The 17,488-nt window shown below is 49.5% G+C and overlaps 1 protein-coding gene and 1 pseudogene across 2 annotated transcripts in view; one reads left to right on the top strand and one right to left on the bottom strand.

Annotated features, from left to right (window-relative positions):
* Positions 1–17,488, bottom strand: part of KIAA0825 (KIAA0825 ortholog) — a 2,097,552-nt gene that overhangs the window by 401,543 nt on the left and 1,678,521 nt on the right. The window lies entirely within an intron of this gene.
* The window catches only part of LOC146865651 (large neutral amino acids transporter small subunit 4-like), a 156,369-nt pseudogene that overhangs the window by 37,722 nt on the left and 101,159 nt on the right, over positions 1–17,488 (top strand).

Consider the following 17,488-nt stretch of genomic DNA (forward strand, 5'->3'; position numbering starts at 1 on the left):
GGTGGGAGCACCTATTGATCGTCAGCGTGCCATCTGAACAATATCAGTTGCGGGCTCTTTTCTGTGGGAAAAGGATCATATCTTCCACGCTCAACAAATTACATGCATCTGATGCAATGTGCCTAGAAAACCTACCGAAATGCATAGAATGAGGATGACAGACAACATATTTCTTCTGCAATGTCTTGGTAAAGTGCAGATCAAATCTTTCTCATGCGATAGTAAATACCTCACCTACATGTAATGTAATGTTCTTAGACTGTCATTGTTTCGTTCCTGATATGTATCCTATTATGCTGTGTTTATATTACATGAATTGAGATGCCATCCCTGTGTTGGTCTACATTCATCTAATATTACTTCTTACTTTTCGGTTTGCCATGCCTATACATCGCAGCCCGCAAAGGCATGTAATCATGTAAATGACACTCTCACTTCGGAGGTTAGTGTGACAGCATATTTGCCATGTCATAATCTCCCCTAAGAAAATCTTCTTCATTATGTTTGTGAGGCATCAGACACTACATTTACCAGGACCGGTGAGCGGTGCCAGTGTAGGCCCTGACTATCAGTGTGTAGTTTGGGTCTAGAGTGCCCCAACATGTCCCTAATGTTTGTTGCCCTTTTATAGGAAAACAATGGTGTTACCTATTAGGAGCTACCAGAATTCAATATTCGCTAATGTTTTGAAATGATCCTGCTGATTCTGTTAGAGACTGTCGAAAGAGTGGTAAAATAAATAATTCTTCTTGTTTCAGATTTCGGAGTTGGTCTCAAGTAATGCTTCTTGAATGTTATACCATGCTCTTTTGCAGGCCAGTTTAAAATAGAGTGCTCGGATATCATTTATCCTTTGTTCGGTTGTCAGTATATCAGCTTGTTCCTCATAGATCTGAGTCTGAGCAATTACATCCGAGATGGAGAAATTGTCCATGCAGTAAATTCTCACAGGGCAGGTCTACCCTCCGAGAAAATCCAAGCCTTCTCATTTATAATGCCCAGGTACTATGGCCAGTTTTGTAGTATTGCATAAGAAAGGTAATAGCTTCTCTTAAACCTTGGGAAGTGAGCATGTCTCTTGTTGTGTTCAGAGGCAGTATAGTTGAAAAGTCTCCACACTACGTTGCCTGTGATAGCAGCTACCCCACCTGAGAGGGCCCACAAATTAGGCAGTGTGTTCACTTCTGGGGAAAATCCCTCAATGGTAAGTCTTTCGCAATGGTAAGATACAGTTGTTCCGCTGTTCCATCCGACAGCGTCTACTGACGGGTAAGTAGACCCAGTACTCAGGTCGGCTGCAGGTGCAAGGAGAATTCATAAAGAAGTCCTTTCTATGCATAGGGTTAACAATTAGTATTTGTCACCCAATAACTTTTAAAGGCTAATTAAGCATCAGAGCAGTTTTAACTTGTACAAATTTCAAAAGTGGGGAACAACAAATACAGCACAATGCCTTCCTCAGTCAAACAAGATTCCAGTGGTTAACAGCATCACCATATATTGCTAGAGAAATACACAATATCGAGATAAATTGAAATTGACCCAATTGAAACACACACTTTCATGATATGCTGGAGTAAGAACACCCCCTTGGAACACATAAAGCAAAGAAGTTTCACAGAAGAACACACTATCATGGTGCTTGGGCAGAGGAGAGGTCAGAATAGACTCTAGAGCGCTCCATACAAACTGACACTCAGTTACATGCTAAATTAGGCCCTGCCTCTTATGGAGACCAAAGCATTACTACCTCAAGGGACAGTTTCCTTGCTGCAGATGAGTGGCGCAGAATGTCTGATGATATCGAAAACAATAAAGAGAAAGGACACAAAGTCAATCTGACCCAAAAACATAAATGGCATTAGGTACCTAGAAAAAGTCTATAGCAACTTTGTTATTAAAAAAAAAACAGATCACATCAACAACTTTTCAATTAGATAAGTCCATGGAAATTAACAACTGTATATATTATTGAAAATAATCCTACAATATCACCCCAATCCTTTCTTTTCTGTGCTCTGATACCAGTTCAGGGATACATGACTCCCACAGGAGGCTGCACTCCAAAGATGTTTGGTCCTATGTGGAGCTAAAAACCTATCACATTCCTAAGGGGGGGGAACAATCAGAAGGAATACATTTAGGTGCCGATTCCGATCCTGGAAAAACCGGGTACGAACCGTCGGTCGAGCGTTTTCTCCGTCCGACTCGTACCTGGGAAAAAAACATTACAAACATGCAAGTACGATTCGCACGGAAACACCATTTCCGTACGAATCGTAAAAAACACCGACCGACGAAAATATACATACAAATGTGATCCGGGAAAGCGCCGACGTGACGTCGGGACGCATTCAGGCTGCGTTTCACGAACCAGGAAGTACGATTCGAACCGAAAGCAGTCCGGACGACAATATTTTTACGGCACCCAAAAAGTGGCAGAAAAGCTAAGTACGCCGCGATGCGAGCGGAATTGGGGGCCCGGTACGCGCCGTACCCCCCCAGCCCCCCGTATGTACGCGCTGTCCCCCCAGCCCCCCGTATGTACGCACCGTCCCCCCCAGCCCCCCCGCGGGTGTACACGCTGTCCCCCCCCAGCCCCCCGTATGTACGCACCGTCCTCCCCAGCCCCCCTGCGGATGTACGCGCTGTCCCCCCCAGCCCCCCGTATGTACACGCTGTCCCCCCCAGCCCCCCCGCAGATGGACGCGCCGTACCCCCAGCCCCCCTCCGTGTATGTCCGGTGCGGACCCCCACCCCCGTATGTACGGCGCGGCCCCCCACCCCCCGTATGTACGGCGCGGACCCCCACCCCAACCCCCCCGAATGTACGGCGTGGACCCCCAACCCCGAATGTACGGCGCGGACCCCCACCCCACCCCCCGAATGTACGGCGCGGACCCCCACCCCCCGAATGTACGGAGCATACCCCCACCCCCGTATGTACGGTGGGAAGTAATTTAATTATAATAAAGTAATTATTAATGTTATTAATGTTTATTTATAAGTATGTATAATTAATTTATTATTAATTTATTATTAATTGGTTATTAAATAATATTAATTAATTAATAGATAATTATATACATTGTGTAATTTTTTTAGGAGCCGGTTGTGATTTTTTAGGGGTATAGGGTGGGAAGTAATTTAATAATAATAAAGTAATTATTAATGTTTATTTATTAGTATATATAATTAATTTATTATGAATAATATTATTGTTTTAAATTAATATTAATTAATTAATAGATAATTATATAAATTGTGTAATTTTTTTAGGAGGGGGTTGTGGGTTTATAGGCGATAGGGTGGGAAGTAATTTAATTGTAATAAAGTAAGTAATAATAATTATGTATTAGTATTTATAATTAATTTATAATTAATTATTAATTGGTTATTAATTAATAATAATTATATAATAGATAATTGTATTACTTTTTTTAGGGGTGGGTTGTGGGTTTATAGGGGTGTAGGGTGGTAAGTAATTTAATTTTAATAACGTAATTATTAATATTTATTTATTATTATTTATAAATAATGTATTAATTAAAAATGTGGTTATTAATTTGTATTAATTACTTTATTGATAATTGTATTAATTGTCTTTTTTATGAGCGGGTTGTGGGTTTATAGGGGAATAGGGCGGGAAGTAATTTAATTATAAAAAAGTAATTATTCATATGTATTTATTAGTTTTTATGATGAATTTATAAATAATTAATTATTAATTGGTTATTTATTTTTAATAATTATTTAATTGATAAGTATGTAAATTGTAATCCTCTGCTATCCAACACTTTCCCTACTATTGCACTCACCTCACTGGAGTTGGAACAATCATTTTTACCCCTACGCTATCCAACACTTCCCCTACTGTTGCACTCACTGGAGTGGCAATAGTAATTTTTACCCTTACGCTATAGAACACTTTCTCTACTGTTGTACTCTCTGGAGTCCTCTTTTATCTTCTCCGCTATCAAATATTTTCTCTACTGTTTTACTTAATGTAATGTAATATGTATTTTAAAAGGATTTAAAATATTGTAATCATTTAATTAGTTATATGTATATTTTTAATTTTAATTTATATTATTGGTGTATGTGTATATATATGTATTTATAATTTTTAATATGTTTTAAACAATGTATAAGTTATTCAAATAATTATTTATAAATATTATCAAGAATATATATTATATTTTTTAGATATAGATGTTTAATTGATTTTGACATTATGGTGCCGATTCTGATCGGGTAAAAAAAATTCCCGTACGTCTCGTATCCGTATATTTTTACGTACGAATCGTACAAGTCCCGTCCCACCGCTGAAGTATGATTCGTACGTGAAAAATACATACGAATCGTATCGGGAAAAGGTCTACGAGACGTACCCGGACAGTTTTACATACAAATCGTAAAACTGATGTCCGAGCGTACAAGTACGATCCCTACCACCCTTCCGAATACACAAGCGTATGTAAAACGTCCCGTACGTAGTGAACTCTGTACCACTCGTATCCTGGGTAAACTTGTGCCCGGGATACGAGTGGTACAGCCCCCCCCCCCACGTATGTCCGCACGTACCCCGGTATGTCAGCACCGTACCCCCCCGTATGTCAGCACTGTACCCCCCCCATGTCCGCACCGTACCCCAGCCCCGTACTTGTACGCACCGTATCCCAGCCCCGTACTTGTACGCACCGTACCCCAGCACCATACTCCAGCCCCGTACTTGGACACACCGTAGCCCAGCCCTGTACTTGGACGCACCGTACCCCAGCACCGTACCCCAGCCCCGTACTTGGACACACCGTACCCCAGCCCCGTACACGTACGCACCGTACCCCAGCACCGTACCCCAGCCCCGTACCCCGTACCCCAGCCCCGTACTTGTACGCACCGTACCCCAGCCCCGTACTTGTACGCACCGTACCCCAGCACCGTACCCCAGCCCCGTACTTGGACGCACCGTACTCCAGCACCGTACCCCAGCCCCGTACTTGGACGCACCGTACCCCAGCCCCGTACTTGTACGCACCGTACCCCAGCACCGTACCCCAGCCCCGTACTTGGACGCACCGTACCCCAGCCCCGTCCCCCAGCATCGCGTATGTACGGACCTTACAACAACATTGCATATGCGAGCACGGTACAACAACATCGCGTATGTACGCACCTTACATACGCGAAAACAACTCGTACTGAACCAGGACACTGTAAAACAGCACAAGGAGGGTCAATTCGACTCGCACAACACCACAAAACACGTCTACAGTAGAAAAAACATCAAAATGACAGACCTGGCACATCCAAACAGGCAAACAGAGGCCCAAACTCACAACCACCTCTTATAACACACCCACCAAAATTTCAAACTCAGGCACACCCACAAATGGACCAATAAAAAGGGCCCACACACACAAACCATGAGCCTTTGCAACAGACTCACTGCAGCTACAGAGCACACCCCAACAACTGCACCCATACACCTTAACATATACACCTTCACACAAACTCCTTCACACATACCCCCTCTTCACATTCCCACACATACCTTCACATTCACACCCACAACCATCCACACCCTCACCCCACACCATGCCCACAGACAAGAATCCAAAGTTCACAAGGGAGGAGCTGGACATCCTTGTCAACGAAGTCATCAGAGTCGAGCCACAGCTCTTTTGAACATTGGTCAGACAGACCAGCATAGCCGAAAAATCACGCCTGTGGCAGAGGATCGTCGATAGGGTGAATGCTGTTGCACCCATCAGAAGGACCAGGAATGAATGCCAAGCCAGATGGTACGATCTGCGGAGGGCAGTCAAGCGGAAAATGAACAAGGACTACGCCCAGAGCAACATCACTGGAGGTGGGCTGCCCCGCAGACCGGTACATTACCATCCCTGGGAGGAGAAGGTGATGGCCCTGCTTCTGCCGGTGGGAGTACACGGACTTCAAGGACTTCCAGAGCCTGGTGAGTACACAAACAACTCTTGGAACATGGGGGGGATGGCATCCACACCCCAACTACACAAAATGCATGCAACTACCCCCAAGCCCTCACCGGACACAACCACACTCAAAAACAACGCTCATGCCACTAACATGTGTATGCCCCATTCACAAAGCAAGGCCATGCCATGTCCCAGGCTACACGAAGCACTAACCCAAGACTGGATGTCCGGGATGCTGGGAGGGTGGGACTCACAAAACACATTGTTCAACTCTGAATCAGACACCATTGCCCTCAGCCCATATGGCCCAGGTACATACCCATGCACCATGCTCAATGCACAGGGACTGGCTAAGTACTGACAAGGTAGCTGACACTTGTCCCTGCTGTAGGCAGCACAAGGCCCTCCTGTGACCACTGCAAACTCAAACACCAACACAACAAGCTCAGATATCTAGGACACGAACTCACACTCACTGTCATGGCAGCATGCTCCATGGGGGGACAGATACATCACCTGGGAGACCTACTGCCAAATCACACTACACCCACCAGCAGGCCCTGTCACACACACCCCTTACACAAGCACACACCCCCGGGGCAGGCAATGGATTTACCCACTCTTGCAATGGACATGTGACACAACAAAATCAATCCATAGCCAAAGAAGCATCCAAGCCAAAAACCTACATGTCAAACACTCAGGAGAACATATCAATCTGTCCCCCGCAACATACCCATCCACAAGTGAACATTGAGGAGAATGCTAGGCACATACAACTACCTGGGGGAACTGTGCCAACTTGAATATGTATGAAACATGGATGTCGTATGAAACAGCATTAACATTGTCTCTCTCTCACACACAGGGCAACCTCATGGATCTCCCCCCAACAATGGGGGTGAAGAATCACAGTCCCAGGCACGGGAGGAACCTGAGCCCACCGGCAGCGACGCCTCTCAACACTCCACGGATGACCCCAACCCACCTGGACCCTCTGGTGTCCAAGCCCCTGCAGCACCTGCTTCAGGAACATCTGTGCCAACCACCACCCCCATTCCTGCCACATCCCTGGAGACACCCAGGAGCCCTGCCTGCACTGAACAACTGAGCCAGTCTGACCTGGAGGGACAAGGTTCGCCGGGCACCCAGGAGGAGGCAGACAACCCCGCAACTGCCATCCCTCAGGGTTCCCGTAGACCCGATGTGCCCACAACGGCAGGCCAGGCTCGTGTGGGCAGGGGTGGTGAGAGTGGAGACAGGCGGAGGCGAGAACCTGACCAGCCAGCTGAAGGGACCGGTATGTCACACATACTCAAATCATGGACGCATACCGGCGTGACACCAGGGCCATCAGCTAGGTAATGGAGACCCTCACAGAGATTAAGAACCAGCAGGCCGAGCAACACGCCAGTCAACAAGAACACCAAGGACGGATGGAGGCAAGATTGGCTGAGCTCCTGGCGGTGCAAACGGACATAAACCGTTCACTCCGTCGGATCGGCGACAACATGGGCAACCCTCCCTGTGCCACCAGGCGAAGACCACCACCAGCCACAGGGAGGGAGGAGGAGGAGAATTAGTCCGACGGAGCGTCCCAAACATCGTCAAGGCCTGCATCTGAGGGTCCCGCGAGGAAGGTGGGTCGTCCATGGAAAAGACCGTGAGAGGCAGCGGACCATCCACATCTCCCAGGTCACCTGGCCTTCATGCGCAACAGCATCACCTCATTCACTGACATTCTCTGCCACATGGACTTGCTGGTCACAGTCTGACCAATGATGACAAACATTGTGTTCTGGACACTGATGACTTCAAATGCCAAGGATCCCATCTCCCCCTGTGAACTTTGGATTCTAGGCACACTGTATAGCACCTATCTTTTTCCCACAAAACACGCCCCCCACCGAGAATAAAACTAAATTTCTTTAATTAGATATTGCAGTCATTTTGCATGAGTCCACAACATACGTGTGGGGAAATGTCAAACTATGCCTGAGTGTTGAACTAACTCCAGCCATCCATACCCTGGGATCTGAGTCCGTTACAGGACACACATGGGTCAAAATGTATCATCCAATACAGACATGGAGCACAATACTCACCTGTGATGGCCTCAAGCTGCTGAGGGGGGGGCTTGGAATACTGTGCGGACAGACCAATTTGGAAGAGTATCATTAAGGCGTAGAGGTCATGGCTCATGTGGAGGTTCCCGGGGAGGGAGTGCCAGGTATGTTTGGCCAGGTGGGAGAACAATCTCCTGCATGCTGGAGTTCGGTGGATGTGAAGAATGGTGGCCAGGGCAAGGTTGGATGCACGGAGTTGGCCCAACGGGGTCTTGGATAACAGATGTCCAAGGTTGGTTTGGGGTCTGGGGTTGTGGACTGCCTCCTGAGTGTGGGCGAGGAGTGTGAAGATCATCCTGCAGCAGACAGTGATCCATTGCAGCTATCTCAGGTGGACGGTGATGTGGCTGGGGCGCGGGATGTTGAAGCTGAGGTGTGCAGATGCACCCTGGATGTGGACAAGTTTTACTGGGAGTTTGGCTGTACTTGCTCCGTAGAGGGCGGGGCTGTAGTTGACACGGCTGGTGTCGTGGACCTGGGGCACGGTCTGTCTTGCCTTGGAGTGGATCTATCTGTGGATCATGTGCATCATGCGGAGGGTGTTGCAGCATGAGGTACAGATGCTGGTGAGTTGCATGGCAATTGTGAGCGACGAGTGTCAGGTGGCGAGGACCGGTAGCGCGCCGCTCGCATCACCGCAACGCCTTCCCCGCCGAACGAACTCCGGGGGAACTACATTTCCCAGAACGCTCGTCGGAACAAGCCCCACGTGACCTGCGTCGAGCGCGACAGCGGTTAAAGCCGCCGACGAGCAACGAGCGGTGCCGATGATTCCTGCCTGTCCAGATTGCTCTCTTGGTCTGGAAGCAACGTTCTAGCCCTACGTCCTCGGCCTCACCCTCGTCCTTTGTATCCTGACTCCCCTGCTCCAGCGGTGCAACCTCGCCGCCACCTCCGACGCGAGGAAGACCGCGGGGAGCTCCCAAGCCTCAGCGTCCCAGACTCCCGGACGGCACCATCGGCGCTCCTCTGCCCAAGGATCACCGGGTCCAGAGTGGTAGCGCGAAGGTGAAAACCTCGCCGGTGAGCCCCGAAGCTGGTACGCGTCTGAAAGCCTTCATTGTTCCAGTTTTGTTCCTGAAGACAACTCACGCGCTCCTCTGCCCACGGAGTACCGGGTTCAGAGTGGCAGCGCGAACTGGTGCGCTCCTCTGCCCACGGAGTGCCGGGTCCCGAGTAGAAGCGCGAACAAGGGCGCTCCTCTGCCCATGGAGTTCCGGGTTCAGAGTAGCAGCGCCCGCTCCGTTTTCAGTGCTACACAACTGTGAGTACTGTTCTTTCCTTTAGCCTTCAGGGAGGCGATTTTCCTTGTTCTGTGAGTGACCCTGTTCTGGGACGCGCTCTGGGGCATCAAGCACTGCCGTCTAAGTGCTGGTCTTTGCTCCCAGGAGGCCGCGCCCCATTGCCCTACCGAACCCGTCCCAAGGGTCCACCCTGGCACTGCGGCTGTAAGCCAGTGCTAGCATCAACTGAGCTTCACACCGCCCAGGCCGGAGAACCCTCCGTCACACGGGTGGGAAGGTAGCAGGTGAGAACTCACTACAGAGTGGAGGGGAGGCAACGGGAGGGTCACTACTGACGGGTGTCTTATGGTGTGCTTGTTTCGTTCCAGGTCCCTCTCCCAGCTGCTCCTTCCCTTCCTTCCCTCGCCCACCTGTCTCCATAGTCCGTGTGTGTTACACGTTCTCCGGACTGGGGACGGATGGGAGGTGGACCCCAATTAAGCATCAGCGTCATCCTGAGGAGAGAATTCCCCGGCCACCGTGACAACGAGTCCATGATGCACACCATCTTGTGGGCGTGGCCACTGGGTGCTGGTGCAGTGCCCTGGCGGGTGGGACACAAGGAGTTGACCCAGCTGTAAGGGGACCATCCTCAGATGATTACCTCAGTCCTGGCCAAGTCCAGCCTCAGGTGGCTGATGTTCAGCCATTCATCAACGGATCTCATGCCTTCTTGAAGGTTGGAACTGGCAATGGCTATGTCTTTGGTGAGGAGCAGCTGGCTGTCAATGGCATACGAGATGATGATGAGGTTGTGTGCGCATTTGATGGTGGAGAGGGGGGTCATGGACACATTGAAGATTGACACGCTGAGAGATGAGCCCTGGGCCATGTGCCAGATGACGCCACTGTACTACATGCTTAAGGCTTGAGTCCCACTCCCATGGCCTTGCTGGTGAGCTACTTGGTGATTTCATCCTGGTCCATCCCTGGATACCAGTGTTGGAGATGTGTGAGCTGACAGTGTGTGAGCACATCGTGTATAATGCTGTGGAGAGGTCAAGGGGGGTGGCCTCACCATTGTTGAGCAGGGCAAAGTTGTCGGTGTTGGTGGCAATGATGACGGTTACAGTGGGGTGATTACTGTGGAAGATGGTCTTGTGTAGGTTGCCTGGAGCTCTTTGCGTGGAGGAAGTTTGTCAGTTGCTCGTTGACTGTCTTCCTGATGACATTTGCTGGCTAGGGAAGCATGGTGATGTTCCTTGAGAGCCTGCGTTCCTGCCGTCCATTGTGTAAGAAGGGCCTGGGTCACTGCATGCCTCTATCTACCATGGAATGTGGCTAACTCCAATGATACATACATGACGTGCTGGACGGGGGCTACAAGGATGGGGAATGATGTGGTTGAGATGTTGTGTGGGAAGGGGCCTGATGGAGATCCCCAGGGGATGTTGCACATGAGCCGGGTGCTGTATCTCCTGATGATGGAAGTCCAAAACCTGAGGGGGGTTGGTCCCGCGTATAATAGTGCGTTCTGCCTCTGTGTGCCAAGGCTTGCGTGTATGTCCATGAGCTTGCAGTGGTAGAAAGTTGCAAGGGATTGGCTCAGCCTTGCAAGGGTGGGGTGTCTTTTGGATGGAGAGCTGATGTCAGTGCACTCACAATGCTGATGAGCTCCTTGATGTCGTGCGGATTTTTGGCCTCGGCCCCATCTGAAGGATCTCCAATTGTCCTTGCTGATGATATGGTGATGGCTGTGTGTGCCGTTTTCCAGGGTTGTAAGGCCACTGATGGTTATTTGTGTTGCAAGCTGTGCACAAGAGTCCTGCTAGACGTGTATGAGTCCAGTAGGTCTGCCTTGTCCCAGGTGGCTTAATTGTTGATGTGCCTCACAGGAAAGTCCGTCAACGTGGCTAGATTGTTGGATCAGTTGCTGATCCAGTGTGTGAGGTTGCAGGGTGTGGCGGTGGTGTTGGTTCCAGTGTCCCACACAGCATGTCTGTGTTGACTTACATCAAGCATCTTTGGGGGATTGGTAGCGGGGTGTGTGGCAGTGTGTTGCTTGTCGGAGACGTGGATGCTAATGTGGATGGACCAATGATGGATGCTGGTGTGGTTCTCATCAAGCCAGAAGTTCCTGGCCCACAGCCACATGTATCCTGTGGATGCGAGGGCGTGCGTGAAGATGGACGTGTTGATGGCTTTGCGGAATTGTGGATGTAGGCCTGGAGATCTGTAGATGAGTGTTACTCTGAGGGTTTGCAAGGGGTTTGTGCCAAACCGGATTTGTGACCCTGAGTGCGTACTTGGGAATAGATATCAATTCATCCTCCAGGATTGTTAGTGCTGTCCCTGCGGGTGCTCTTGTATCCGTCTGAGATGGCAATGAAGAAGTTGTGTGCTGAGGATGCTTTTATCCAGGTCACTGTCATGAAGGTGATGTGTGGGCCTGTTGTGTTGAGGAGGTAACAGAGTCCAATGGCGTGCTGTTGGACGGAGCCGGTGTGGAGTAGGAGGGACATGACCTGGTTGGTGTGACAGGGCCTGGAATGCGGGGCAGCGCTGTGTAGGCAGTTGGAGTTGCACACTCAGCATGCGAAGGTGTCGTGTGTGCGCTTAGGGTATGCCTGAGAGCAGGCGGTTGATTTTCGGTTAGACATTGCTTGGAGGGGGCCTGCAACATGAGACTGTTGTGTTATGAGGGTCGTGCAATGTGCATGTTGCATGCGCTGACGGTCCTGCCTTTGGCACCGTGTGGCCGCAACAGTGGCACAGACAAGCTGATGACAGCCTAATGAATGGGTGGAGGGAGGAAGGGAGGAGCATCTTGGAGGCGTGTGGGTTGCAGAATCCGGGAACTTGGTGGGCCCTTGCCGCAGGGGCCGCAGCAGCAGGCGGCATGTACTGGAAACTAGGCCGAAAGTAGCACACAAAGACAAGGATGTCAGAAAGGACAACTGCAACATACGTACATAAAGGAAGGAGTGTCAGGTTACTCATGGCTCACCCAGAGAAAATGGATGAACAATCACCAAAGATGACTGACACAGGATCAGGAAACAGAAGGCCGAGCTGCGCACAGGAGACACACCCTCAGCAGGCGTTGACGGCCCGTTGGGGGGAGCAACCTGCACAAATACATACACAACCATGGACTTCATGCACAATAGAGATTATTAGCCATGAAGAACTGCATGCATGTTGCCGAACTACACATACACTCATATGCACAATCTTTGACAACTATGCAAGAGATGACGCATGCAAAGTGGCAAGAGACCTGCATTGACAGAGATGAGGCACTTTGGAGGGTGAGGAACACCTTTATTACTCAAACTCACACTAAGGGAAATGCATCAATATGAACAGACTCACAGGTCATTTGACTGAACATGTGGGACCTACGCTGGACACCCCCTTCACAACACGGATGTTGTAGATCCAAATGAACTGGCACACAAGTTAAGAGGATGAGCCAAACACCTCCTGCTGCACACGGAGATGCTGCAATTCCCCATTGAGCCTGTTATGGGGATGTCCCACTCTATGTCCACCCGTAGCATCCCGTATGTTTCAGAGGGAAGTTTAACACACATTGATGCCTTCATCAGAATCCAAAATCCATTACAGATGACTGTCACGAAGGGTGACTATCAATTCATGGGAGTCATGCTACATGTTATGTGCCCCATGGTGAGTCGACATGTATGCATGGTAACACAACATGCAGAGAAGCAGTCCCCACACATTCCAAACACGTACCACCCCCAAAATGCCTTGCTGGAATCCTTACCCAAAATGACATTTCCCCATGTCTGTGCATGGAACGCTGATTCAGCACACGTTGCAATACTCATGAGGAATAGCAGGAGGACAACGATGACACGAGCAGACAACATGCGCAAGAACCTGGGAATAACAGACACACAAAAAGTCAGCTAAAAGATTTTTCTCAGCATACATGGTCATTTACTAAACATGAACAATGTTGTCCCCATGCTAATTTAAAAGAAAGTGTCTCTGCTAAAATGTGTGGAATGACATCATCACTCGAGTGACACATCAGAACACACATCTAAGTCACTTAGCATACAGTCAGCTGGACACACACATTGTAACACGTGCCACCCAAGGCTACAAGCGTGCAAACTCAGACCCAATGACTCACCCTTATGAGAAGAAGTTGCGTATGAGTTGACTCCGGATATAATCCTCCTCCTCACTTGCCTCGTGACCAAGCCCTTCATCCTCCACGGGTGGATGTTCCTGCTCATCCTGCTCCAGGATGAGTGGCACTGCCTTCTCCACTGCCATGTTGTGCAGCATGCAGCACACGAGGAAGATTTTGCAGACCTTCGTCTGTGCATATGGGAGGGACCCGCCTGTCTTGTGAAGGCACCGGAATCGGCTCTTTAGGAGGCCAAACGTCCTCTCAATCACTCGCCTGGTCTGCCCGTGTGCATTGTTGTACCGGTGATCTGCAGCTGATCTTGGGTTGTGGAGAGGTGTCATCGGCCATGGCATGTTGGGATAGCCAGAGTCCCCTACATGGAAAAATCATGTAAATAAGTGGGTCAGGAGATGTCGTAAGAGCCAAAGATACCGCAACACACAGGACAAACAGAGTATACCCACCAACAAGACATGCTTGTTCGTTGTGCAGCCGCAGCATCATTTGTGGCACCCTGCTACGCCTCATGATGTAGGCATTGTGTGCTGACCCTGGAAAACGTGCACAGACATGGGAAATCAGCATGTTAGCAAGACACACCACAAGGGCATTTATAGAGTGGTAATGTTTACGGTTGCGATAGGCTGCCTCCTGTGACTGTGGTGGTACCAAAGCCACATGTGTCCCATCAATGGACCCAATGACATGGGGCATCCCTCCCAGGGCATAGAAATCACCCTTGACACCTGTCAACTCCTCAGGAGAAAGGAAAATGGATGAATTCATCAAGGTGCTCCAACATGGCTGCTAAAACATCACGCAGGACACGGCTGAACATTGTCTGTGACATGCCACCAACATCAGCTATGGTGAACTGAAACGTACCTGTGGCAAAAAAATGTAGGGCTGCCATCACCTTCATCTTGGGGGTCAGCGCAGTAGGATACCTGTGTCGTGGTTGGAGGTGTGGTGCCAGCTTGTCGGTCAAGTCTCAATCAACTGTTGAGTGAATCTGTAACGTCGGATGCAGGCACGTTCCCTCATGGCACCCAAGTCTGGCATTGGTCGGGGGACAGGCGGTGCCCTGCAGAAAATTGTATTGAATAACGAAGATTGAGAGCATAACAACATCAATGTCAATGAACAGAGCACATGCTAAACTGCTACTACACATCAGCTGAATAGAGAGTCTGGTCTGTGCAATACATCCAGGACACATATGCCAGCTTGGTGATACTCCTACAAAAAGCCTGATACACCCGTTTATTGGCAAGTCTACATGACATGCCCTGAAACGAGCTGGGGGCCAGTCTGAGTGAACAGCCAGAGACATCACAGGAGTGACATACATCCACATAGCTGCATTTAAAGGATGTCTTCTCATACAGACAGCTCACGGCAAGCTAGACGCACAGGTCACATGTACAGATCAAATACATTGCGATGAAGGGGTACACGTGAAAACAGAAAACACAGACATTGAGACGACGCAGATATGTCCTCATGTGAAAATATCATGTCCGATGCATACAGACCCTGCTTACGTGGGAATCCACATGTGGCATGGTGTGCGTAGATGTGTGCCATGCCCATCTCCACACAGACACATGTTGGATGCAGCAACATCAGATGTAGTTGACGGAACACTAACAGCAAGCTCATGGGAACACATGACACACACATGACATAGTCACATCGGGGCACGTGAAATGTCAGTTGTTAGTGTCCCTGTCCCTGGCATCAGGGGACAGTTGCGGGTGGTGGTGACTGTGCCATACAAGTGATGCTGTGCTTGACACGTTTGTACTACAGGCACACATGTGCAAAGTGTGAAGGGGAAGTGTGCCACATAGTGGCCCATCACACATGACATGTGTACACAGGTCATCACACATCAATTGTGCAACTACATGAGAAGTCATGTGCAATATCACTGCCTGACACACCTAGGCCCTGCACATGAAAGTCTGCAATGACAATGACTTGATGTACAGCCTTGTGCGAGTCGGAGACCTCCATTCCTTTCGTGTGCGCCTCCTATCACCAGTGTAAGCGTGTGAAACGCCCCGTACACACGCTCTGAGAGCGTGTGTACGGCCTGTATCACTATAGTAGTGGTGCCGTAGGAGTACGCGTGGTACGGACTGTACACACGCTCTCAGAGCGTGTGTACGGCCCGTATCACTATAGCAGTGGTGCCGTAGGAGTACGCGTGGTACGGGCCGTACTCACGCTCTCAGAGAGTGTGTACGGCCCGTATCACTATAGTAGTGGTGCCGTAGGAGTACGCTCGGTACGGGCCGTACACACGCTCTCAGAGCGTGTGTACGGCCCGTATCACTATAGTAGTGGTGCCGTAGGAGTACGCGCGGGCCGTACACACGCTCTCAGAGCGTGTGTACGGTCCGTATTACTATAGTAGTGGTGCCGTAGGAGTACGTGTGGTACGGGCCGTACACACGCTCTCAGAGCGTGTGTATGGTCCGTACCACGCGTACTCCTACGGCACCACTACTATAGTGATACGCATCGTACCCACGCTATGGATGTGTGAGTACGGTGCGTATCACTATTGTAGTGGTGCCGTACGTGTACGGGTACGTGTGAAATGCACCGTACATGTTTTTTGGAATAAAAAATTACATAGGGGACAAGTATTAGGCCCAAAATGCATGCTGGTTGTCATGGATACAAAGATTTCAGTTGCAATGTGGCCATCATGTGGGCTTGAAAAGTCAGTTGGCCCAAAAATTACAATGTTGCAAAGTGGTGTTTGCCTTGCTATGATGCTCAAAATTTGAACCATGCTAATTCGTGTCATTGGTGTACATTTAAAGGGATTGGAGGAAACGTAGTATGCAAATGAGTCTGACCAATCACTCTGTACTCCTGTAAATGAAAGCCCCCAGCAAGACAGATATAAGTCAGCCAGAACCCATGAGAGGGCACTTGCCTGCAGAACTTTCCTGTCGACCACACTGCTGCTGTCTGTGCTTCCTCTGGCACCAAGTCGCGTACTGTGGAGAGGGCCCAGCCATTCACACTTGAGGAGAATAAGGCATTGCTGTATGTCCTCCTCCCACAGTACCCCAAGCTGTATGGGAGACCAGGGTGCAGGTGAGTGCTGACTCCACTACCTTTGACTGTGCACCTTTCTTGTGACTGTCACTTCTGGCATTGTGTCCAGGTGTGACAGACATGCAATGTTGTTTAGAGTGGGTCCCGGGGGGGGGGGGAGAGGCTTATGTCTCTCATGCAGAGCATGATGTAGTTCCTGTGTGCACTCCTCACTTGCATTGTGCTTACTGTGACATTCACTGCATAGTGCATGATACATTCAGCCTGGCAAATCCTTGGTGGCTTTTTTTTGCTATTGTCCTGAGGTGATTCAGTGGTCCCCCCGGTGTAACAGGTGACTGTACCCACAGATGTATATGAGTTGAGTGGACCTGTGGTGAGAGTGTCCAAGTGATGTGTACCCCCTCCTGGACATTGATGTGTGTGAATGTTCCTTGTCATGTGGGTGAGTGTCTATGTGAAGTGTTGCACCACAGCTGCATGGAAGAGGCAACAGCTCTACCCATCTGATGTGAGAAGTAAGCCGTGCTGTGTGTCTGACTTGCTGAGCAAGCCCGACACCTGTGACACCCCACAGGCAAGTGGCACATGTGCAGAGTGAGGTTTGTATCCGCTGTTGCCAATGGCAGGTGATTGATCTGTGCCTGTGTGTGTCTGTGTACTCTGCTGAGGTTGCGTCAGTGGCCTGGGGCATGTAACTGCTTTGAGGTGCTGTCCATCAGCCTGGTGTTGCATGTGATGCACAGTGTGTCCCATGATCAGGGAGTGTGTCGCACCCATCCTGCCACATGTGTACTTTCAATGCCATGTAGTGCATTGGGGCTTCCACAGAGGCCAATGTCTATATGAGAAAGATGCAATTTCTTGGCAGCATCCTATGCCATGTTCAACATATCAAAGATGTTCAAATGTGTGTCTCTGTGACATGGAGCA

Source organism: Triturus cristatus, chromosome 2_1 (assembly GCF_964204655.1).
Source record: "Triturus cristatus chromosome 2_1, aTriCri1.1, whole genome shotgun sequence".
Lineage (NCBI taxonomy): Eukaryota > Metazoa > Chordata > Amphibia > Caudata > Salamandridae > Triturus > Triturus cristatus.